At 39.4% G+C, this 24,816-nt stretch overlaps 1 pseudogene; it reads right to left on the reverse strand.

Moving 5' to 3' along the window:
• Positions 1-13,684: 13,684 nt before the first annotated feature.
• LOC127089336 (uncharacterized) lies at positions 13,685-13,784 on the reverse strand (annotated as a pseudogene).
• Between the last annotated feature and the right edge of the window lie 11,032 nt (positions 13,785-24,816).

Here is a 24,816-nt window from a genome sequence, read left to right on the forward strand (position 1 = left end):
TACATGAGGTTTGTTAAGTAAGAATAAGACTTATTAAGAAATGACTTATAGTTTTCGAAAAAAGTCTCTAAGAAAGAGAGATGACGCCTGATGAACTCGATGACATTGAAGGTAGCATTGTTCCACAGTGAGGGTCTAGAAACTCATGTTGTAGGAACAGGAACCCCGTTTGTCTTTCATCCCTCATCTATTGTTTGGCGACTTCCTAAAGTCTGGAAGGACCCTCCCCATTCGCTAATTCTTGAGAGGGAGAGCTTCTCCATGTCACTTATCTCCAACCACAGTTAAATCCATTGGGAAGGACTGGAGAATTACCGTGTGTCTCTATGTGGCTTGCATACGAACCAACCTCTATCTCCTTTTTTCGAGCAAGATTCTTGTCATATCCTCTGCAAAAAGGTGTTATTAATACATGTAAAACAATAAAAGAAAGGATTTATTCATAAGGCTTCTCTCATACCATAATGTTTACACGTGTACTTATCTACCACCTCACATCTTCTCAGTCCCGGATGATTGGAGTACGAGAGTTCAAGAGCTGGAAACGATTTAAAATCTATATCACCTATTGTTCAAAGGGAGTAAGGGTGTTGGATTCTATCATTTTGATAAGTTGAAGATCTAGTGTATGACAAAGGAAAACGAATGGCACTTGTCGCCATAGCGGCATCGTTTATCCCTCTGACTCGTATGAACCTGTATTTCCAATCCTCATAAGGATCCATGTAAAGTTCCAACAACCACATACCTGAGAAAGAGCTCAAAGTTATACAACCATTGTCGGGAAGGATCTCTATGCTAAAGAATGAAAGGAATACCCAAGTAGTAAGGGACGTCTAGGTTACAACATATTATCTAGAAAATCCTAAGAATGATTCACATATTTGGCGTGATCTAGGAAGGGACGACATTAATATTCGCCAAAATGTTTGACTCAAAAGATGTAAAAGGGATCAAAACTTCCAACTCATGGATAACAGGGAGATAAAAGTAAAAATAAGGAGCATATGATCCACCCGCGGTGGTCATGTTGGCTCTCTTCATTCCTGAACAGAGTTTCAGGACCACGTGTTCTCTGCACCCTGTACAGGAAAATTTAATACCTCAATGAAACATCTTGATCATGTCAGGACTTGAGTATAGACAAGCAATGTCCCAAACATGGACATGTTTGACTTTTTTCCTATCCATTAGCTTTCAACGAAAGGGAATAGGACAAGACAAAAGTAGTAGTGTATGTGCCCTAGGAAGAAGAATGAACCTTGCAAACCCTTTTTTCGCTCTGAAGTTTTCCTTTGCTTGTGTATTTTTCTTGAGGAAGAAAATGGAGGTTCCAAAAGGGAAGAAGATGGGAAATGTTTTCTTGGAAAATATATCAGGACTTTTTATAGAAGATCAATAGCATAAGAAATGTACCCGCTTGAGGGAGTAACTATTGCAAGTAGTGGAAATGTTTACATGCATTGAGGGAACGTGTAAGAAAATGGGCTAGGTTGGTTTTCCCTATGAAATAATTATGAGTTGCATTAAATGTCACCCACGCTCATTTCCCATTAAATGTGTAACCTTTCATAACTGAGTGACATTTTAACATCCTTAGAGGCATTCAAGTGATGTTTGACATCCCCCGCTGACACTCGGGCGATTTAGGAGACAATTGGCAATGAGGTGATGACTTATCCCCAGTTGAGGGACTTGCCCCCAGCTGAGGACTCACATCCAACCATAGGAACCGCTTTCAGCTAAGGGACTCGCCTCCAACCGAAGGAATTATCTTCAACTGAGCTTCTCACCTCGAATTAAGGGACTCGCCACTTATCACAAAGTTTAACAGAGAGCAAGAAGAAGCTTAAAATACTTTCCCTTTTATAACCCCACGTGCTTTAGGGACTGTGTATTGATATATTTATGAAGGGGCCCAAATAGGGCGACACATATTCTTCACAGGGATCCCGATCCATGGGATGTCACCTAGGGCATATCCTTTACGTGGCACGATAGCTTGCTCTAAGGGGAAACAGGGATAATACAGTTCATCCATACTTTAATTCCATGAGTAAAGTCAAATCATTACTCCTTGAGAAATAGGTTGTCAACAGCTTCCTCCATTCAAGGGGGAGCGGTTACCACTTCTTAGGGGTTCCTTGAACCTTGGGCCTATAATCCTCTATAAATACCTCAGTTTTAGGGTTGAGGGAGACATATCATAACATACCCAGAATAACTCATAAATATAAAGTTTCTCATCTCACGTGAGCTTGCTCTATTCATAGCCAAAAACATCATCAAACAAGGCCTATTGCAGCTAGGGCAAGCATTAGACCACCAAAAAATACTAAGGCCTTTGGTCATCTCTTCTAGCTTAGATATACCACATAATCCTATACTTTATGACAAGTACATGAATATAAGAAAAATTAAATAAGATATGTTAAAGCTTCAGAATTCAAGGCATGTCAATCACATTATATAGAAAATTAAAGATAAAGAAAGTGATTTAGATATGGATATAGGTTGGGAAGAATTATGTTGGGGCTAAAGCGCTGAATATGAATGACTTCAACATGGAGATAAAAATACAAAGTATTTCCACCAAAAATCTACTCAAAGAAAAATAATAAGTTTGATTAACTCCATTATTGACTCAAATGGAGAGATCAAAAGTGAAGGAGTGATATTCACATAGTTTTCCTACATTACTTCCAATATATTCTTATATCACATAACTTGTTATTACCTATTGATCTCAATTCTCAGGATCTTCGGTCTTTTGGGTTGGGTTACCATTATGATTGATTCATTAATATGGTGGCAATAGTATCGTCCCTTTGGATATGGTTTGGATTTTCTTTCTAACTAGTCCTTTCATCAAAGGGTAATCTAAGTTTTCATCAGTGCGTGCATGATCCTCTGTAACATATCCTTTAAAGATAAAATCTCTAACAATGTTATGCTTACCATATCTTACCATTATAGTAACAACTATCAATTTTTTCAATAGTCATAATACTAATACGGTTGATCAAGAAACAAACATTCGTTTTCCCATAGGGGAATCTTTGCTAGCAAGCAACTCAACGAGCTTGCTTCTTCATTACCGACTGTAAGAGCTATCACTTTTTATTCAATAGTGGGTTGAGTGAGAATTTTTTATTTCTTAAACTTCCAAGAGAATGCTACTCTAGATATAGTGAAGATGTAACCACTCGTTTCTTTGGAATCATCTGACAATGTGTTCAAATCAACGTCATTATACTCTTCAAGGACAATGCAAAAATTTTGATAATGTAATATGGCCTTCATGGTCCTCCTAACGTACCTCACGACCTTCTCAATAGTGTGGAAAATCTATATATTGTTGGACAAGTGACTTCAAGCATAAGAGGGGATGAATTGTCGTATTTAAAATTCGTGATAAGATTTATACTTTTCTCGATTAAGGTCATGTTAGTAATTTTGTTTGAGTAAATTTCAACAGAGATAAATAATGAAAAGTAAATAGAGAAAAGTAAAGAGAATAAGGTTAGAGAGATTGCACCAGAGAGTTGCTCAAGTTTGGTCAAACGTTGGCCTATTCCTGTCCCCAAGAGATCTTCTTAAGATTTTGACTATAAACTTTGAGCTTTTAAAGGTTATGCCCACAAACCTTAATACAATCTGATCTTGAGATTTTACAGGCTTATCCCCCAACCAATGGTAGCTTTTATCCCAGTCTAAGCTAAACAACAGTTTGGATATTTATTCCTTATCTGAATAACCAAAACAATTTTTTTAAGACAAAGCTTAAGAAACCAATCAGAGAGATTTTGTAACAGGTTTATCTCAAGAACCAAACTCGGTCTCTTAAGAGTATCGCACTCTTAAGAATTTAAATGATCATCACGACCACTTACAAAAATTCCTTCCTCACGAGCAAAACTTCACATATAAGCACTAAGGTAATATCAAGTGAAAGAAATATTTTCCAAAGAGAAAGCGAGAGAAAGAAACTAGAGAGATCAATTTCAAAGAAAATGTTAACCATTAGAAATTGGTTTGTAATGAAGAAGAGGAATTCCTCCATTCTAGAGTATTTTGAAAATCCAGAAATGGAAATAATTTTTGGGCCAAACTAATGATCTAATTCATTGGCACAAAGCTCCAATCGTTTGGCCAACTCAACTTTAATCGATTAGCAAGCCCAAATAGGAAAGTTTGGATATATAACTGTTACAAGTCATTAATGTATGGTACTTATCATTTTGTTAATCTATTAACACTTTTCTAATTGATTAGCTTAATGCTCAAATCAATTGGCTAACTCAGAAAAGTCTTGTCAATCGATTGTCACAACTTACCAATCGATTGGTTCGTTCAAAAAAAATTTGAAGAAATATTTGGACAGTTTTTTAATCACTTAGCTTGACTTATAAAATAATTTTCAAAATAAAATATTTGAAAAGACATTTTATGTGTATGTGTGTGAGTGTGTATGTCATGGTCACAGTTTTTCTTGTTACGACCCTTTTGACCGTACACAGCATTTGATTCATTCCTCCCCTGATAGGACCTTTTGGTGCTTGCAGAGGCAGCCGCCTGTATCTTTCCACTTCGGATGCCGCTTTCAACATGTTCACCTGTCAATATAAGTTCAGTGAAACCTGATGAAGAACTTCCCAGTAGATGGCTGTAGAATGGGCCGGTCAGTGTGCCCATGAACATATCCACCAATTCTCTGTCAGTCATAGGGGGTTTGACTCTGCCAGCCAAATCTCTCCACTTTTGAGCATATTCTTTAAAGCTTTCTTTAGATCCCATAGTCATATTCTGCAGCTGTAGCCGGGTAGGCGCTAGTTCAGAGTTATACTGGTACTGTTTATAGAAAGCTGTTGCTAAATCAGTCCAGGTGCGGATGTCAGAGCTCTCGAGCTGATAATACCATTCCAACTGTGTGCCAGACAGGCTCTCTTGGAAGAAATGGATCCATAGCTTCCTGTCAGTGGTATGCGGCTGAATCTTTCTCACATAAGCTCTCAGATGCATCTGAGGACAAGACGCACCATCGTACTTAGTGAAAGTGGGGATTTTGAATTTGCGAGGAATGGTCACATCGGAGACCAGACCCAAACTTTTGAAATCCAGACTGGGCGCCTTCTGACCCTCCATAGCTAGCATACGTTCTTCCAGCAACTTGTACTTATCATCTCTTGGAGAGTACTGTTCATTTTCATAATCTTCATCGTCATCCTCAGGGTTGGAGAAATCAGCATTCTCTTCCTCTGAATCATTCTCCGCCCCCTCTTCTGGACCATTCGGGATTCCAAACTTGACTCCTGCGGCCTGTCCTTTACGCCTTCTTCCCGGGTTAATGAAACTCACAGCTTTCTTGTCTTTCTTCTTTTCGAGCAAAAGAGCCTTCAGTTCCTCCTGCCCCTTGGATAAGCTTAGCATCATCTCCTTGAATTGAGCATTCTGAGTCTGGAGATCTTTGACAGTTTGTTCGAGATCCATTTTTCTGTTTGTAATCGAATTGTGAGAACATTGAACTTGTAGAATACCTGTTATGCAGTGTTATGTTATGTTATGCAATGCATGTAATGTTTTCAAGGACTTTTGGAATTTAACTTTGCGTAAATCACCAACAAGAGAGAAATGTTTATTGCTAATTTCTTTGATCAATGTTCATTACAAAAGGAATAATAATAAAAATACAATGAAAGCTCAAGTCTCCCAGGGGCGACTTCTTTTTGGGCGAAGATACGCATTGAGTCTTCGTTCCTCATTAAGCTGACTGGTAAGTTCTAACACTTTCTTCCTTTCTGCGACGAACTGAGTCTCGAAAGTATCCCTTTCTTCTCTCAACTGGATCCAGGATCTCTTTAGTTCCTCAACGTTGGTAGGCATATCTAGATAAGGAATGATCTGAGGAGCACCTCCTTCAGCTTCAGGTTCGACAATCTGAGGTCCGATTGCAAGATATGGCATGACAAGTTCACGAGCTCTGGCGCGTACCCATCTGAGATAAGGTTCCATAGGAATAGAATTTTTCTGTCCTAACGTACCTCTCTTCACCATGCCCCAAGCTCGTACAAATCTTTGACGGAGGCCTTGGGAATCATTGTCATAGTCGAACATGATGCCTTCGATGATCATTTCATGTGGACCATCTCTTCGAGCACAACCAAACTGTCGCAGAGCTAAAGCAGGATTATAAGTAATACCTCCTCTTATTCCTAGGAGTGGTACATTAGGGAACTCGCCACAACGGTCAATGATGGTAACATTTTCCTTGAACTGAGGACACCAACAGATGTCTGGGTGGGAGAGCGACATTATCCTTTGAGACCATTTCAAATTCTGCTCGTTCTTCAAGACTGATTGAGGAAGGTGCGAAATAAACCACCTAGACAACAAAGGTATGCAGCACATGAGAGTCCCTTGCTTCTTCATGGTACGAGTGTGGAGGGAATGCAAAATGTCTCCCAGCAAGGTAGGTACAGGGTTATGAGTGAGAAATATCTTAATAGCATTCATGTCTATGAATTGGTCTGGATTAGGGAATAACACCAAGCCATAGATTAGCAATGCCAGGATGTCTTCGAAAGCACGGACATTCATAACTTTTAAGAATTCTCGGGCCTTATTTGTCAGGAATTTGGCAAGTAAACCCTTAACTCCACTCCTTGTTACCCAATTAGCTTCAATGTCGGACTTCGTCATGTGTAAAGCTGCGGCAACTTCTTCAGACTTCGGAACCTTTTCTAAACCACTGAAAGGTATTTGATCAAGGATAGGTATCCCAAGCAGTCTGGAGAATTCTTCCAGTGTAGGTACCAACTGATAATCTGGGAATGTGAAGCAATGATGTTTAGGGTCGAAGAACTGGAATAAAACTCTCATCATATCTTCTTTGAACCCAGTGGTAACTAAATTGAGAAGAGAACCATGTCTCTTGATGAACTGCGCATGATCGGAAAGTTCTGACACTAAGTTCTTGAGTTGAGGAGAGATTGCTACAAGATTAATCCGGATAGTCTTCCTGGGAGCCATAGCCTTACAAAACAGAGCAAAGTTAAATCCCTAAGTCCTTGAAATGATGTTATGATGTTATGATGTTATGATGTTATGATGTTATGATGTTAAGTAAATAACACGCACAAGCAAGTCACACAACAATCATTCCTAATTTTTGAGGCTTGCATGAGTTCCATAGGCAAGTACCCTCCCCACTGAAGTTTAGTTGGTTCAACCTGTCCTAGAATAGTAACCGGGTTCTAGAAGGATCTCAAATCACCGACCTTCCTTTAAGTCCACTTCAGTGCAACACCAAGTGGTTGACCGAAGCTTCCCTAAAGTCCAATCTCAAAGAGTGTAGTATCGAGTCTCAACCAACCCCAGTCGGAACCGAAGTCAGTTATCTCACTACTTTCTAATGGCCAGGATGAGTCAATTAGGGTTCTAAAGGTCTGGTTAATGCTTTAATGACACCACGCGGAAGCCAAATTTTTCCTCAAGTGAACATGAGGAACATCAGGACATCCAAAGTGTCACATTAACCGTAGCCATCATTTTAACCATTCCAGTATACGCCGGATAGTCGCGATGATCTATTGCTACTTACCTAAGGTACACTAGATCCGGGTGTAGGATCTTTCACTCAAGAATACCCAAGCAATCCCTTAAAAGTAAATCAGACAATTTTAAATAAGTGATCTTGTTTTTTTTTAAGGTAACCTCTCTTGTAATCGTCCCCAGCAGATTCGCCAGTTCTGTCATACGGTGAACTGACTTGGGGTGTTTTGCTTTTTATCGCAATGTCGCGGATAGCAAGAGTCGCCACCGACTTTTCTTTTATCCAATAAGGAAAGGTGGAAAAGAACAGGAAAGACCTCAATAGATTTTGGGTTCGGGAGGTACATTATACAAAGGGAAGGTGTTAGCACCCTTTGTATCCATGGTTATCCATGGGCTCTTAATTGCTGGATCACTTATATTTTTGTCTGAAAAGTGTTCGTGAATTGTTTAAAAAAATGTTTCGAAAAGAGAGTTTAACTTTGTAATGATTCTCGTATGAATGTATACAAAGTATTTATCTCGTTTGATTTTGAAAACGGTTTAGAAAAATGTAACTTGGTAATGATTCTAGTATGAATGTATACCAAGTGGTGATTTTCTAGGATTTGCAAAGTGTGAGGGGTGGGAAATGTTTTAGGTTATGATCCAGCAATTGAGAGTTATACCTTCCTAAGGTCGTTATGAACGTTTCCTATCCTTATGAGGGTAAAACTGTCCTTACTATTGAGAAGTAAGTAATTTTACCCTTTGGATGTTTAAGGGTCATCGTAGGGTCATCGGTAGGTCATTGAAGGCAACAGTTGTAAGGATACCTTAGCATTCGAAGGGACGATCATCATTTAACCGTAGGCTACACCGAAGGGTCATCGAGGGACAAAATCGTATTTTTGAAGGCAACATCCGAGGGACCATGATTTATTTTATGATGATTTAATCGAAGGGCCATTGCTAAGTGTATCCCCACATTCGCGGGACATGACCGTGGTACCGTAATATCGTAAGGCAAAAGAGAGGTCCAAGATCACATATTTAGAGGCCGTATTTTACAATCGATTAGGTAATTAGGATGAATCTCCACATTAAAATTAATACATTAAAATTAATACATTAAAATTAATTAGGTAATTTAGGGTGAAACTCCACAAGGGTATCCCACAAATAAAGTGGAAGACCTAGACAGCAATCTTTTCCTGGGATGTGTGAACCTTTACAAAATTCAGCAAACGGGTTAGAATACCAATCAGGGTGCAATCGAGGATTACACTGCAAAAGCAAACACAGCAGTATGAATGTCAGGCAAAACAGTGCATAATTAACATAGAATAAATCAGGTTACGCATAGGACATAACAAATATCAACGGCTGTCTCGTTCGCCTCTGCCTCGCCTAGCGAGGTCCTAGCGAATGCTCGCTACATGCTCGCTTAGCGATGTGCTAGCGAGCGGCTGCGGGTTTTGAATTTCAGAACAGTATGATCTCAGCATGCTGCATGCCTTATTGCATTCAATTACAGAAATAATATGGTCAAACACTCAGGATATTCAGGTGTACTGGAATTCACATGCAAAGTCTAATTACATATCCAAAAATTCAATCATGATGCATTATGTATTTAGAGATTTACAAATTGGAAGCATAAAACAATAATGATACACAAACCTGTTTGCAATGGAGTGGTAATGCTGAATTGGCAAGTCACTTTTGGTATCGGGTTGAGTTGGGCGGCGGTAACTTCGGTGCGGATGAGCGGCCGTCAGGGTTTCTTCACTCCGACTTCTCTGGGCTACTCTCCGGGGTTGCTATGCCAGGGTTTCCGGCCGTCTCCGTCTCGGTTTCGTCCTCCCCTTTTCGTTCTGGAGTTGGGGTATTTATAATGCTCCTTTGATGACCTAATGGGCTCAGAATGAAGCCCGAAATTTTCTGTTGTCTGTCAGCTTCGCTAGGCGAGCGTGTAGCGAACGTTCGCTAGGCGAGCGTGTAGCGAACGTGTAGCGAACAGGCCAGTTTGGGCCATTTTCTGGATTGGGCCATTCGTGAGCTGGGCCTTCGTTCCTTTGAGATCAGTGTCATAAAAATGAGTCAGAGTGCCCTGAAAAAAAATGTCTTGAAATATTAATGGGCAAATTTTGGGGTATGACAGCTGCCCCTGTTCAATATTCTTGAACCGAGAGAGTCAGAATGGTATGTACGCCATTCGTGGTCTGGAGGTGGAAGACTATTGAACACTTAGAATGCCCCAAAAATTTGCACTTGTCAATTAGTTAGTCTTGATGGAGATGGGCTTAAAGATGCCATCTAGGAAGTTTGATGATGAGAGCTTCAGAGTACGTCGTACGTTAGAAGATATCTGAAGTCATGGGTGTCACTGGGTCATACGCTAGACCGTATAGTGGGTCATTCATTAGGCCGTCGACTTCACTGGGGAGTTAGAATGGGTCATACGCCGCTGGGGACAACAGATCAGAATGGATCATACGCTAGATCGTATCTGAGTTGCAGAATGGGCCGTCTGTTAGGCTGTATCTGACGAAAAGTAGTCGTACGCTAGACTACACCTCGGGGTGTACCGTACGCTAGGTAGTATCTGAGGAATGAAGATCCGAATGGGTCGTACGCTAGACCGTATTGTTGGAGGAGTAATATGTTGTGCCGAATCAAAATGAGATAAGAATCCGAATGAGTCATACACTACTGGGGATAAAGGATCAGAATGGATCGTACGCTAGATCGTATCTGAGTTGCAGACTGAGCCGTCCGTTAGGCTGTACCTGGTTATGAAGGGGGTAGTCATACGCCAGACTACACTTCAGAATGTACCGTACGCTAGGTAGCATTTGAGGGGATGAACATCCAAGCGGGTCGTAAGCTAGACCGTCTCTGAGTAGCAGAACGAGCCGTCCGTTAGGCTGCATCTGATAATAAAGGGGTAGTCATACGCCAGACTACACTTCAGAATGTACCGTACGCTAGGTAGCATCCGAGGCCTTGAAGGTCCAAATGGGTCGTATGCTGGACCGTATTGGAGTTGTTGAAGGTCGGAATGGATCGTACGTTAGATCGCATCTAAGTTGAAAGAGTCATATGTTGAGCTGAATCAGAATGAACCGTACGCTAGGCTATATCTGATAGTATTTGTATATGTTGTATTTGCAATAAATGTCTGGGATGGGCTTATAGATGCCATCGTTAGGAGGATGTCAGAATGAATGTTGACATGGAGTATATCTGAAAGATGTAGTTGAATCCTGAACGTAATTGATGAGGATGTCCGCCTGAATGGACCTCTATTTTGACTGTATCAGAAAGATAATTATCCTGAAAAATAAAGTTAGCTTCATGCCATGTCATGATGCATGAGATGTTTTATGCTTTCGAAAATAACTGTGAACGATGTATGCATGCGTATGCTGTGAAATGATGTAATGAATGAATTATGCATCTGAAAAGTTCTTCCAGAGGACTCTACTGGGGAAAACAAATCTCAATCTTCTGGTTGGGAGATACTGGTATCGATGACCCTTTCTTAGCCGGAGATGCTTGATTTCTGTCTGATGGTAGAAATGTTCAACAGAAGCCCGGCTGGGGGTGGAAGAGATGACCCATTTGTCTAGTAATGCCACTCTCTTCTGGGAATGACTGGCTTTGCTGGGGAATAGGATTAGCAACGGATTCATTGGAAAGCATGATTAGACCTTCTCCTCGATCCTGAAGCCTAGTAGTTGATAACACGAAATTATATCACATTTTAAGACTTAATTCAATTAGATTATATTATCATTTACTTTAGTATATCTCATTTTATCAGATATTATGCAGTATTTCCTTGCTATGTATGTCAGGTATCCATTTTGAAGCAAAAGTGAAAAAGGGAAGAAAAGGAGGTGTAAAAAAGGAATAAAAAGGAAACAAATAACAAAGACCAAGCCCAGCCCAAAGAAAGTGCACGTTATGCCTGTGACGGGCGTCACAAGGGTTGTGACGAGCGTCACACTAAAAGCACTCCTGTGACGAGCGTCACACATGGTGTGACGAACGTCACACCAGTCCTCTATATTTTTGGCGCAAGGAACTCAACTGACCACGTTGAAAGCTATTTCCACGCACGCTTAACCCTCGGAACGAGACCACGCACACGGAAACCCTTGAAAAGCAGTTACACCAGCAGCTGTATAAATAGCAGCTAATTGGGAAGTTTCAAACCGCCGGGTTTTTCCACGCTCATATTGCCGAAGCTCTGCCAAATTTTCTTGTCACACCTTTTGCTTATTTTTTTCCTTTCCAGCACTTAACATTGTTTATTTTATTTATTTCTTTTGCAAGCTTTACATTCTTTTTCCCTTGCAAAATTTATCTTTCCCGTTTCAGCTTCTAGATATTTTTCGCATAATAGTTTCTACACCGGAAACTATTGTGCAACTTTATACTGGATTTAACCTTACGTTATATTCCAGTTTTAATTCCTTGATTTAATTTACTGTTTAATTGAAGAATCCAAGAACAAATCCTACCGGCTTGTGGTGGAGTGTTCAAGACTATTGTATTACGCATTCAGGTTCTTTAATCATTATTTAATATTTTGTTTTATTATTTATCTATATTATCTGCCTGGAATGAGTCTGTTTATGCATGATATAAATTCTTATTTGTTTAGCATGTCTGGCTAATTTGCCTAGGTATCGGTATGTAAAGTAAGCAGAATAAGGGATCAAGACTGAGTCGGTCTATCTAAACTTAAAATCAAAATCAATCTTTTTACGGTCTCAACTTACAGGTTTAATAACAAGATTTTTTACAAAAGTAAAAGACATAAAGAAGTTAAAATCAATAGAGCGAGAGTTTGAGATTTTAACTGGACAGTGTAAGTTAGGCATTAATTCTAGATCAGGGCGAGAGCAAGTTTTAGAGTTAATTAAATTCTGACCTTTTCCAAAAAGTATTTTTAAAGATTGAATGTGAGGACGAGAGTTAAGCATTTGGATTTAATTATATAACCTAAGTCAACAGAGCGAGAGTTTGAGATAAGGGTGTTTAAAACGGTCAGTATTTTCTTAAAAAGAGTTTCTGCAACTTTATTGCTTTCAAAATATGGTTTTTGACTTAATTATAAGTGACAGCAACATTAATATAAAATCATGGTTTATTCAACAGAGCGAGAGTTTGAGATAGAACCTTTAACCAATAAAGTTAACCGAAACAATTCATTTTAAAACCAAGAAGCCGACAAAGACTTGATTCCCTAGTTTTGACGAACTACATACCGATATCCGTTTTATTAATATTTAATCTAGATATTAGTTTAGCTCTTAGTTTTTTCCCAAACAATCAAACATTTTCACCTTAGATTTACGTAGTAACCTTAGATAACGGTATATCGATTCATAAGTCCCTGTGGGATCGATATCTTTTAAAACTACGCGATAGAACTGTGCACTTGCAGTTTGTATCCCAAATTCGACTCATAAAGTCGCGATCAAGTTTTTGGCGCCGTTGCCGGGGACTTTTATTCAATCGATATCGTAACTCTTCCGTTACGCTGTAGAGACTAAGGTTTCTTTTCCTTCTATTTTCTTTCTTTCGTTGATTTGTATGCCACGCACTCGCTCTCAAGGCGAACCGCTCTATTTACGAATCAACGATATCGAACTATATCTCCGAGTCTTACGACGAATTCGGGAATATCGTGCTGAAAACAATCTCCCTCCTATAGACCTTCCTGATCTCAAAGATTTTCCTTCTTTAACCGAGATGGCAGAACCAGCTCGTGCTCTTAGAGATTACGCCGCTCCATCGCAAGATGAACCGCATTCAAGTATTGCTCCGCCCGCAATCGAAGCAAACAACTTTGAACTTAAACCTTCGTTGTTGCAGGCTGTGCAACAGAACCAATTCTCTGGAAATCTTACCGAAGATCCAAACCTTCATTTATCCGTATTTGTCCAATACGCTGATACTGTTAAAGCTAATGGTGTCACTTCAGAGGCAATTCGACTTCGTCTTTTTCCTTTCTCATTAAGAGATAGCGCTAGAAGATGGCTTCAATCTCTTCCTTCCAACTCAGTCACCACATGGAACGAGTTGAAGAAAGTTTTTCTTACCCGATATTTTCCACCAAGCAAAACAGCTATGTTAAGAGCCCAGATAAACGGATTTAAACAGAAAGACAACGAGTCTCTTTTCGAAGCATGGGAAAGATACAAAGACATGATGAGACTTTGCCCACACCATGGTTTGGAAGACTGGTTAGTAATTCACACATTTTATAATGGTCTCTTATACAATACAAGGTTAACAATAGACGCCGCTGCAGGTGGTGCACTAATGAACAAACCTTACGCTGATGCTTACCAGCTTATCGAGAGCATGGCCCAAAACCACTATCAGTGGGGAACCGAACGAACAACGGTGGAAAAACCTCAACCGAAAACTGGCATGTACGAGATAAGTAACCTTGATCACGTCAATGCAAAAGTGGATGCTTTGGTCCAGAAAATTGAAAGTTTAAACGTATCACCTCCAGCCGCCGTGGTTGCTGTAACTCAGAATTGCGAGGTCTGTGGAATCCAAGGCCACACTCCTGCAGAATGTCAACTCTTGACTGGAATCCAAACAGAGCAAGTAAACTATGCTCAAGGAAGCCCCTATTCGAATACCTATAACCCAAATTGGAAGAACCATCCAAACTTCTCATATAAGAGTAATAATGCTTTATACGCACCTGGACAGTCTCCAAATCAAGCCCCATCTATACCTCCGGGATATCAGAAACCGAATCCTAACAATAATACCCCTAGAAAATCCAACTTGGAAATCATGATGGAAAACTTTATAGCTTCCCAACAACAAACCAATAAAGATTTCTTAAACCAGAACATACACACTGGCGAACAACTTAAACAACTAGCAAGCAAAGTAGATGCCCTGGCTACCCATAACAAAATGCTGGAAACGCAAATATCTCAAGTAGCTCAACAACAAGCACCTACTGCTGCACCAACTGGTACATTCCCTGGACAGCCCCAACCCAATCCGAGAAGCCAAGCTCATGCAATTATATTAAGAAGTGGAACGGAAGTGGAAGGACCGTCTGACCCAAGGATAGAAAACCAAAACCCTAAGAAATCTACTGAGGAAAGTGAACCTAAGGAAAAGGAAGAGAGTAATAAGGAAACCCTAGAAAAGAAGGAACCTTATGTACCTCCACCACCTTACAAACCACCTATACCTTACCCTCAAAGGCTTGTTAAAACCAAAGATGTAGGCCAATTTAGAAAATTTGTTGATCTCCTTAAACAATTAAACGTTACAATTTCGTTTACCGAAGCTATTACGCAGATGCCTTCATATGCTAAATTCTTAAAAGAAATTCTTTCTAATAAAAGGAAACTTGAGGATAGCGAAACCGTTACACTCCCTGCCGAATGTAGCGCTATAATCCAAAACATGCCCCCTAAACTCAAGGATCCGGGTAGTTTCTCTATACCCTGTCACATAGGAAAATTTGTCATCGACAAAGCCTTATGCGATTTAGGAGCCGGAATTAGCGTTATGCCTTTATCCATATGTAAGAAACTGGAAATGGGAGAATTAAGACCGACCAAAATGTCTGTGCAATTAGCAGATCGTTCCATCAAATATCCTGTAGGAATCCTTGAAAACGTTCCCGTACGCATAGGTCAGTTTTACATTCCCACTGACTTCACAATTATGGACATTAGAGAAGATGATACGACACCTATTATACTAGGAAGACCATTCTTAGCAACTGCCGGTGCAATCATAGACGTAAAACGAGGACGACTCACCTTCGAAGTAGGTGAAGAGAAAATTGAATTCATTCTTTCCCAATTCTTGAAAGCACCTGCAATAGAAGATACATGTTACTTCATGGATATCATCGATGAATGCATAAAAGAAGCAGAGTCAGGAGAAAACAAAGCATCAGACTATCTTTTAGAGGACAAATCTAAACAATGCCTAGCAATAACACCGGATCCTACGCAGTGTCTTAACAAACCAACCCCTGATTTGAAAACACTTCCCAAAAATCTGAGATATGAATTCCTAGACTTAGAACTTGAACGACCTGTGATAGTTAATGCAGATCTAGGAAGACTCGAAACAGAAAAACTCCTACATATCTTAAGAAAATATCCAACCGCACTAGGATACCACATCACCGATCTTAAAGGAATAAGCCCTTCTATTTGTATGCACCGCATCATGTTAGAAGAAGACTGTAAAACCTCTAGGGAACACCAGAGAAGACTAAATCCGATCCTAAGTGAGGTAGTAAAGAAAGAAATAACCAAGTTATTGGAAGCAGGTATTATATATCCTATATCTGATAGCAAATGGGTTAGTCCTGTACACGTTGTACCAAAGAAAGGAGGCATAACCGTTATTGAAAACGAAAAAGGAGAAACTATAACTAAACGAATCGAATCGGGATGGAGAATGTGCATTGATTATAGGAAACTAAACAAAGCAACCCGAAAAGATCATTTCCCTTTACCATTCATTGACCAAATGTTAGAACGATTAGCTAAACATTCACATTTCTGTTATTTAGACGGTTATTCAGGCTTCTTTCAAATACCAATTCACCCTGATGACCAAGAAAAGACAACATTCACATGCCCTTTTGGTACCTTCGCGTATAGACGAATGCCGTTTGGTCTGTGTAATGCCCCTGCAACTTTTCAAAGATGCATGATGGCAATATTCGCCGACTTTCTCGAAAACATCATGGAAGTATTTATGGATGACTTTTCTGTATACGGACAAAGTTTCGAAGAATGCCTTGAAAACCTGGAAAGAGTTCTGGAGCGATGTGTAAAAGTAAACTTAGTACTTAATTGGGAAAAGTGCCACTTTATGGTACAAGAAGGAATTGTTTTAGGACACATCATCTCGAACAGAGGAATCGAAGTAGACAAAGCCAAAATAGAGGTAATCGAAAATCTTCAACCCCCAAGAACTGTGAGAGAAGTACGAAGTTTTTTAGGACACGCCGGTTTTTACCGACGATTCATCAAAGACTTCTCTAAGACAACTAAACCCTTAACCGGACTGTTGATGAAAGATGCTGAATTCATATTCGACGATAACTGTTTAAAAGCATTTCAAACTCTTAAACAAGCATTGATCTCCGCACCCATTATGCAGACACCAGACTGGAATGAACCATTCGAAATAATGTGCGATGCCAGTGACTATGCTGTAGGTGCTGTTTTAGGACAAAGAAAGGATAAAAAGCTTCACGTTATATACTACGCTAGCAGAACCCTAGATGAAACGCAAATGAATTATGCCACAACCGAGAAAGAACTCCTAGCAGTGGTATTTGCGCTAGATAAATTTCGTTCTTACCTGGTAGGAGCCAAAATAATAGTTTACACCGATCACGCTGCTATCAGGTACCTTTTAACAAAAAAAGATGCTAAACCTAGACTCCTAAGATGGATCTTGTTACTACAAGAATTCGACTTAGAAATCAAGGACAAGAAAGGAACTGAAAACGTAGTAGCAGACCACCTCTCTAGACTTGAGAACCTTGAACCGGAAAGAACATCCATTAATGATGATTTCTCGTATGATAAACTCATAGCTACTTTGGAAGGGAACAACTCCGACATGCAAGTAGAAACCACCTTAGCTATATCTGTCACACCATGGTACGCTGATCTAGTCAATTATTTAGCTGCCGGAATAGTTCCACCTACTTTATCTTACCAGCAGAAGAAACGATTCTTCCACGACATAAAACACTATTACTGGGATGACCCTTTACTTTTCAAAAGAGGCCCCGATGGTATTTTCCGTCGATGTATACCCGAAGAAGAGGTAGAAAATATAATCCAACACTGTCACTCTGCGCCTTATGGTGGACACACAAGTACATCCAAGACCTGCTCTAAAATCCTACAAGCTGGCTTTTATTGGCCTACTATATGGAAGGACGTACATGCGGCTATTAAGGAGTGTGACAGATGTCAACGCACGGGAAACATATCTAGACGTGACGAGATGCCACAAAAAGGTATTTTGGAAGTAGAGATTTTTGACGTGTGGGGGATAGACTTCATGGGACCCTTCCCATCCTCTTTCGGTAACAAATACATACTCGTGGCAGTTGACTACGTATCAAAATGGATCGAAGCTATAGCTTCTCCAACAAATGACACCCGAGTAGTAACTAGACTCTTTAAAAATATAATATTTCCGAGATTTGGCATCCCAAGAATAGTAGTCAGTGATGGTGGATCACACTTTATATCCAAGGTACTCGAAAAACTACTACTTAAATATGGAGTGAGACATAGGATAGCAACACCTTACCACCCTCAAACCAGTGGACAAGTGGAAGTATCTAACAGAGAAATCAAGCAAATACTAGAAAAAACGGTCGCCACTTCAAGGAAAGATTGGTCATTGAAATTACCAGAAGCTTTGTGGGCATACCGAACTGCTTATAAAACTCCCATAGGGACGACCCCATTTAAGCTCATTTATGGAAAATCCTGTCACCTCCCGATAGAATTAGAACATAAAGCCTATTGGGCTATTAGAAATTTAAATTTGAATTATAAAGCCGCTGGTGAAAAGAGAATCCTTGACATAAACGAATTAGAGGAACTCAGAAGAGACGCCTATGAAAATGCCAAAATCTATAAAGAAAGAACAAAACAATGGCATGACAAGCGTATATCAAGGAAAATCTTCAAGCAAGGCGACGCAGTACTTTTATTTAACTCTAGACTAAAGTTATTCCCGGGAAAACTACGATCCAGATGGTCAGGACCTTTTCATATCACTAAAATCTTTCCCAGTGGAGCGGTAGAAATAAAAGGACAATCTACAGAACCGTTCACCGTAAACGGGCAACGTCTGAAACATTATCACTATGCGGAAACCAACGAGGATTCGTAAATTCTACACTTAGACGAAACGCCCCCAGGACTCATAGACTATATTTAACAGTTTATTTGTCGAGCTTGCGACATTTAAACAAAGCGCTTAGTGGGAGACAACCCACAAATTAATTTGTTATTTTATTATTCTATTATTATTATCATTTCCCTATTTTTCTCTTAATTATTCTTTTAATTTCTATTTAGTATTCATTATTGATTTATTAAAAAAGAAAAAAAAATATATATATATAATAATAATAATTCTTTTCTTCTTTCGGCATTTGGCCAAATCCTGACTTAAACTCATGTTTCTTTTCTCTAGCTAACACTAACCAGATGGGACATTCTGATCGTATGGGTATCAAGTTCAGAGGAATGGCTCAGAAACGAAAGTTTGAAGAACTAGCCGCTAGAGAGATGCTACCTAGTTTATATGCTGATGATTGGGCTATGACTGCCCTTGGACTGAGACAAAGTGTCCTGTTTTTGCTGAATCAGATAGGATGGGAGACCTCCCCTATCCTGAGACATTTCACCACCTACCGGAGACTCACACTAGAATTCCTTAGTTCATTAATCTATCTACCCAGCCACGGAAAAGGAATTAGCAGAGGTTTTATCCAGTTCAGAATGTTCAATATGGAGTACCAATTTAATATTAGAGACTTCACCAACCTTTGGGTTTTCCTACCTCCTTTGATACATTCACTGTAAGCCAGGAAGAACTTTTTGAATATAGAGAGCTTGAACACTTTTGGGGTAAGCTGACTGGAAATGATGAGCCCGAAGAACATGAGTTTCTCTCTGGAAACATACATAACCCGGCTTTCCGCTATTTCCATAAGATCCTGACCCACACTTTATTTGGGAAGAAGCCAAATAGTACTTCAGTTTCACGTGATGAACTCTTCATCATATTTTGTGCTTCCCAGAACCGTCCAGTAAACGGTGCTACTTTTATGTTAGCTAATTTGGACCACCTTATCCAGGATGAGCGAGCACCCATTAGAATAGGCGGTTTGATCACTATGATAGGTAATGCTATTGGATTACGTCAGCCTATGCTTGACCTTAGCCCTTTTTGTGGCATTACTACTATGAGTATACCCTTCCTCTTCAACACTATGTTTATAGCAAACATAGGGTCTGATGAGTTTGAGCTTATTATTGATAACCAGGTTCTCTGCCTATTCACCATGCCCGATCCTAGAACTAGTGTTCATAACCAAAGGAACTGGCTCTATAACCTGAATGAAACCCCAACTCCTGCTGGATCCACTGAATCCATCCAGGACTATGAGATTTGTGATGACTATGAGCACTATGTTGACCATATCTCTCAGGCTGAATCTGACCCTCAGACACCTTCCGGCTACTATGATATTGATCCTCCTCCTTAGCCTGTCCTGACCGAAGAATCAGCCATGCCTGATCTCCGACATCATATGCCAGGAACAGATATTAAAACCGTCATTGAAGCTTTGATGTCAGAACAAGACGCCCTCAGGGAAGATTTCCACAACTTGAGACATGAAATCCTAGAATACATGAGCAGCACGGCAAGTCAGTTACGTATGTTACGGCATCGTGTTAACTCTTTTGCTCCTCCGGCCAGAGATCCGAAGATAGATGGAATTTAGTTATTTCTTTCTAAGTTATTTAGTTTTAGGCTAGATTTTTCATTAATGTTATTTGAATTCATGCTCGCATTTATTTTTCTTTTCATTTCATTGTTTTCCCTTCCTGTATTACATTATGTTAATCTTATTAAAGCTTTTATCTATTTAATTTATGCAATGGCTATGTTCTCTACTGTTCTACTGTTACTCAGAATGAATTACTATTATGAGAAATAGAATAGCATGCAACACAAATTAATTAGCTAAATTAAATAGAACAATCTAAAAACCAAATAAAACAAAATAATCAAAATAAATTCATCTCCAGATTAATTATGTGAAGCGCTGCTGAATGCCCTGCAAAAAAGAAATGTGTGACGAGCGTCACACACTCCATGACGAACGGCACGCATAACTCCTGTTACGACCGTCACACCCTTGTGACGAGCGTAACGCCCTTCAGACATGTGAACGTTAGGGAGCCGTTGGAGACGAACGTTACACCTTTAATTTTTTTACCTTCCCCACTCACTTTTCATTTAACCACACTTAATTACTCTTCAACCACTTTTTCTTTCTATCTTCCAACCCTTCTCCTATAAATACCTACCAAAACTTCCTTCATTCACCACAAAACAATTCTCTCCTATCAAATACACTTTTTTTTCTTTCCAAATCACCCCTTCAAAAATTCATCACAATGGCGGGAAATCAAAATTTCGGAAATATCATCTTCCGATCCGGAGATGACAACTACCAGCAAGAGCAATTCGAACGTTTCCAACAGCGAGGCGTCGCTTCCACCAGGTACCCCGATTTAACTTGTTTACAACAATTAGGATTACTCCAAGGTATCGAATGGATGCTCCGCCTAGCCGACTTAACCTTCCTTTGCACTCATAATCAACCCACCTACCCATCCCTAACCTTAGAATTCTTAAGTTCATACGACTACACCACTCCCGCCGGTGAAGACGAATTTTTAACCGGTACCGCAACCTTCCGTATGTTCAACACCGAGTACTCCTTAACCCAAAACCAATTGAGTACCATGTTACAATTTCCCATAGAAGGTCAGGTACACCCCAGAATCCCTCCAAACTCAAACTGGAACACAGTTGGCGTTTTTGGCCTTTTTAAGAAAATTACCGGTATAGATACCTACAACTGGGAAGAACTCCTTCTCTCCCATATACATAACCCCACTATCCGGTACTTCATCCGCATCTTGCAAAACACAATTTTTGGAAGACCAAACAACAGCAAGGTCAACTCAAAGGAGCTATTTTTCCTCCAATGCGTTTTCGAACCGGATACTCAGGTAAACACCACCTCTTTTCTCTTTCATCATATCCGCACCTTATGTGCTAGAGGCCGGCAACCCTTTATAATTGGTGGATTAATAACATCCATAGCACTTGGCCTGAACCTAGGGGATAAACTCCAAACTTTAGAATCCCTACCTCCCCTGTCTATGGATATCAGCTATTGCCGCTCCAGCCGCCTGATTAAAAACAGAATAGGCGGAGGATATTATCTTATGGTGAACAACCAGGCTGTCCCAAGCGTTGTTCTACCAAATATCGCCCTAACTGATGTCACAAACCCCGACCGCCACCTCTATGATTTAAACGCTCCTGAAACCACCGAGCCTTTACAAACAAACCCACAAACAGATGAGTTTGAAGAAATGGAACAAGGTGATCATCCTCCTACACAACATTCAGCCCCGCTCAACCCTTCCGGTAATGCAACTGGCCCATCCTCCCAACGTCGTCGACGAAGAAGGCCTGCAACCAACGACGACATTATGGATGCTATCGATGGTATGCAGGCACAGAATGCAGAGATGATGCAGATGATGCGTCAAATGCAACAGCAACAGGATGCCCGGAATGCCATAACCGACCAGCGGTTTACTGAATTGTTCAGCAGGTTCGACAACTTAGACATACGTCAGAGATCACCAGGTCCTAGAACCAGAGGCGGAAGGCAGCCTTAGTTGTTATTTTCTTTGCATTTCCATTTTGTATTTCTTTCCCTTAAAACATTGAGGACAATGTTTAGTTCAAGTATGGGGGGGAAACAATATTCTTCCTATTTCCATTCTTCAAGTATGTTATTTTCCCTTTCATCGTTATTTCCCTTCCTTATTATTTAATATTTTGTTTTTAAAAAAAAAAAAAAAAATATTCATAATTCTAAGTTAAGCCCCTAGTGTGAAATATTTCTATTATCTATTCCCCTCGATTTTCTTGAGCCATAACAAAAAAAAAAAAAAAATTTTTTTTAACACACCCAATAAGTATAAAGGTTGCTTACTTTATAAAACTTGAGTGAAATCAAAACAAAATCATTACCATAACAACGCTCTGAGAACCTCAATATGTTAGATCAGGATAAGTACCTATTATACCGATTCCTTGAACTTTTAGTTCTATGGCAACCCCAAGTAGTTTATACAGAAGTCAGCACCGTCTTAATAGCAAACTACGTGGAGAGCCGATGAATATAAGTGAATGATCCCCAAAGTAACATAAAATATATGAATATATCAAGAAATGCACTAAGTAAATTAGGTGATCCTTACCAGATCATTTAATCTAAAGGTTGCAGATCATGCAAAAGCACAATACGAAAGATCCATTATGAGTTGGTTCAGTAGGAATCTGGTACTGAACTTGGTAGGGCGGACTACGGTTCGATCCCCCGCAATTTGCAATGGACTGAATAATGAAGTTATCCGACTTATGTACCAGAACTTCTAGCTAAAAGCGGATCATAATCACTAACCGGTTACTCCACTATGTGCGCGAAAAGATAAAGGGCTTAATGTGATTTCGCTAGAATGAAAACGGGTAAAATAAGACCAAAGGAACCAGGATAGCTATCATAGGGTACTTGAACTGATTTACATAAGGTAGGGTTATCTAAGTTGTAACGGTAGTTGTTGATGTCAAGATTAAACTCAAAGTCCTCCTAAACAAAAACCCATTTGCAACCTAGTACGAATTGATGTGTGCTTTGAAATTTCATCTGGCTAAAACTTTTAACAAGTTCTATACTGAATTTTGCTTGAGGACAAGCAAAGATTTAAGTATGGGGGAGTTTGATAACACGAAATTATATCACATTTTAAGACTTAATTCAATTAGATTATATTATCATTTACTTTAGTATATCTCATTTTATCAGATATTATGCAGTATTTCCTTGCTATGTATGTCAGGTATCCATTTTGAAGCAAAAGTGAAAAAGGGAAGAAAAGGAGGTGTAAAAAAGGAATAAAAAGGAAACAAATAACAAAGACCAAGCCCAGCCCAAAGAAAGTGCACGTTATGCCTGTGACGGGCGTCACAAGGGTTGTGACGAGCGTCACACTAAAAGCACTCCTGTGACGAGCGTCACACATGGTGTGACGAACGTCACACCAGTCCTCTATATTTTTGGCGCAAGGAACTCAACTGACCACGTTGAAAGCTATTTCCACGCACGCTTAACCCTCGGAACGAGACCACGCACACGGAAACCCTTGAAAAGCAGTTACACCAGCAGCTGTATAAATAGCAGCTAATTGGGAAGTTTCAAACCGCCGGGTTTTTCCACGCTCATATTGCCGAAGCTCTGCCAAATTTTCTTGTCACACCTTTTGCTTATTTTTTTCCTTTCCAGCACTTAACATTGTTTATTTTATTTATTTCTTTTGCAAGCTTTACATTCTTTTTCCCTTGCAAAATTTATCTTTCCCGTTTCAGCTTCTAGATATTTTTCGCATAATAATTTCTACACCGGAAACTATTGTGCAACTTTATACTGGATTTAACCTTACGTTATATTCCAGTTTTAATTCCTTGATTTAATTTACTGTTTAATTGAAGAATCCAAGAACAAATCCTACCGGCTTGTGGTGGAGTGTTCAAGACTATTGTATTACGCATTCAGGTTCTTTAATCATTATTTAATATTTTGTTTTATTATTTATCTATATTATCTGCCTGGAATGAGTCTGTTTATGCATGATATAAATTCTTATTTGTTTAGCATGTCTGGCTAATTTGCCTAGGTATCGGTATGTAAAGTAAGCAGAATAAGGGATCAAGACTGAGTCGGTCTATCTAAACTTAAAATCAAAATCAATCTTTTTACGGTCTCAACTTACAGGTTTAATAACAAGATTTTTTACAAAAGTAAAAGACATAAAGAAGTTAAAATCAATAGAGCGAGAGTTTGAGATTTTAACTGGACAGTGTAAGTTAGGCATTAATTCTAGATCAGGGCGAGAGCAAGTTTTAGAGTTAATTAAATTCTGACCTTTTCCAAAAAGTATTTTTAAAGATTGAATGTGAGGACGAGAGTTAAGCATTTGGATTTAATTATATAACCTAAGTCAACAGAGCGAGAGTTTGAGATAAGGGTGTTTAAAACGGTCAGTATTTTCTTAAAAAGAGTTTCTGCAACTTTATTGCTTTCAAAATATGGTTTTTGACTTAATTATAAGTGACAGCAACATTAATATAAAATCATGGTTTATTCAACAGAGCGAGAGTTTGAGATAGAACCTTTAACCAATAAAGTTAACCGAAACGATTCATTTTAAAACCAAGAAGCCGACAAAGACTTGATTCCCTAGTTTTGACGAACTACATACCGATATCCGTTTTATTAATATTTAATCTAGATATTAGTTTAGCTCTTAGTTTTTTCCCAAACAATCAAACATTTTCACCTTA

Source organism: Lathyrus oleraceus, chromosome 5, assembly GCF_024323335.1.
Source record: "Lathyrus oleraceus cultivar Zhongwan6 chromosome 5, CAAS_Psat_ZW6_1.0, whole genome shotgun sequence".
Classification (NCBI taxonomy): domain Eukaryota; kingdom Viridiplantae; phylum Streptophyta; class Magnoliopsida; order Fabales; family Fabaceae; genus Lathyrus; species Lathyrus oleraceus.